We start from the raw sequence: 2284 nt of genomic DNA on the forward strand, positions 1-2284 counted from the left end.
CATGGGACAAGTGCATGCAATCGCGGCTGGATCAGTTGAGGATATCTGTTCGGAATGGACGCATTCGACCGAAGACTGTGTTTTCAGTGCTGTTCATATCTAATGGCTCTATGTTAGTGCAGGTGAAATGATAAAAACAGATAAAGAAAATAAATGAAGTAAAATTGTCTGAAGTTGTTGAATTCAAACAACTTCACGTAATTTTATTTCAATTATTTTATTTATCTTTTTTATTTGTGTTTAATTTCACTGTTCTGTACATCTTATTTCTTGATTGTCTCTCTTTCTCTCGCTCCCCACTCTCTCATCACCTTTTTTCTCTCCTCTTCCCCCTTTGCGACCCTTCTCCCCGGTTTTCCATTTTGCCTCTGCTTCATCCCTCCCCCCCAACCCCCACATATTTTGTCACGTATCAGTGGCTTCAGCCTTGGTCATTCACAGCTCCTAATCTCCCAATAATCTCTCTATGCACTCTGTCATTATCACCTCTTTATTGCTACCTTTGCTTCTGGAGCCATGACTCACCTTCTCTCAGCCTCGTATAAATACCTCCCTATTTCTCCCTTTTTTAAGCTTTGACAAAGGGTCAGTTAGACTCGAAACATCAGCTCTTTTCTCTCCTTACAGATGCTGCCAGACCTGCTGAGATTTTCCAGCATTTTCTCTTTTGGTTCCTGTACTCAATCCTCTGACCAATAAAGGAAAGAACACTCAAAGCCTTCTTCACTACCCTATCTACCTACGACTACACTTTCAAGGAGCTATGAACCTGCACTCCAAGGTCTCTTTGTTCAGCAACACTCCTTAGGACCTTCCTATTAAGTGTATAAATCCTGCTAAGATTTGCTTTCCCAAAATGCAGCACTTTGCATTTATCTGAATTAAACTCCATCTGCCTTTGGCCCATCTGGTCAAGAGCCTGTTGTAATCTGATTAAACCTTCTTCACTGTCCACTGCACCTCCAAGTTTGGTGTCATCTGCAAACTTACTAACTATACCTCTTAAGCTCACAAATCTTTTATAGAGTGATGAAAAATAGTGGACCAGACACCAATCCTTGTGGCACTCCACTGGTCACAGGCCTCCAGTCTGGAAAACAACCCTCCACCACCACCCTCTGTCTTCTACCTTTGAGCCAGTTCTGTATCCAAATGGCCAGTTCTCCCTGTATTCCATGAGATCTAACCTTGCTAATCAATCTCCCATGGGGAACCTTGTCAAAGGCCTTACTGAAGTCCATATAGATCACATCTACTGCTCTGCCCTCATCAATCTTCTTTGTTACTTCTTCAAAACACAAAAGACGAGAATCGCCAGTCAATCTGACACATCTATACCTAAATAGGCAGCACCACCAGCACTGTTGGACAGTTTATTGCTCAAGGGCCAGTGAGTGCACAGTCAGCTTCAGTCTTTGTTTCCTCTAGGTGAGCGTTCTTCTGATATTTGACCATAAGATCATAAGATGTAGGAGTGGATGAAGGCCATTTAGCCCATCAAGTCTGGTCCTCATCCAATGAGATAATGGCTGATCTGATAATCCTCAACTCCACTTTTCTGCCTTTTCCCCATTGTGACAAGGTTGTCATTTGTAGAAGTTATTTTGTCCTGGTTTATTTTAGGAGTGAGATTGAACGAGAGGGTCTGAGCTAGGTAGTGACTACCACTTGAATAAACAGCTTGGGAGGCCTTGGGTTTATTTTAATGAAGCCTGAATGGGTGTGGCCAGCTCTCACAGGTTAGGATTTCTGGGTTTTGATTTCTCAGTAACATCAGAAGCTATTGGGGTCTCAACAGAGTTGGAAGTTTCAGTGAATGTTTCCGGGCTGCTACTCTCTCTGACTTCTCTCTTAATGCTTTTTTCCTCCTGGATTGGAGAACTGCATGTGAGAATCTGTCTGAATTTTCCTTTTTGCCAAAGGGTGTGTTTATGGGATGTTACTGTACTGGAACAGTTGATTAGTATTAGTTACTGGATCTATTATTCCGTTAAGTTTTCCAATAGAGTTACTAAGTCCCTCTTTCTTGGGTTTTGTTTTAACTATAGTGTTTAAGTAAGTTGTATTTGGTTTAATGTTGAAAGGTCTGACCAGTCCAATCGCATCTGGACACAGAACTTCACATTTGCCTTTCAAATAAGAAAAAGTTAGCATCTTGGCTACCACCTTAAGATATTTTGAGGGGGATCTGGCCTGGTCTATAGCACCATAACTCTTGATTCCCTTACTGAATAAAAATCTGTGACAGCCCCGTTGGTAAAGAATATCACTGATTCACTACCCT

Source organism: Chiloscyllium plagiosum, chromosome 51, assembly GCF_004010195.1.
Source record: "Chiloscyllium plagiosum isolate BGI_BamShark_2017 chromosome 51, ASM401019v2, whole genome shotgun sequence".
Classification (NCBI taxonomy): Eukaryota; Metazoa; Chordata; class Chondrichthyes; order Orectolobiformes; family Hemiscylliidae; genus Chiloscyllium; species Chiloscyllium plagiosum.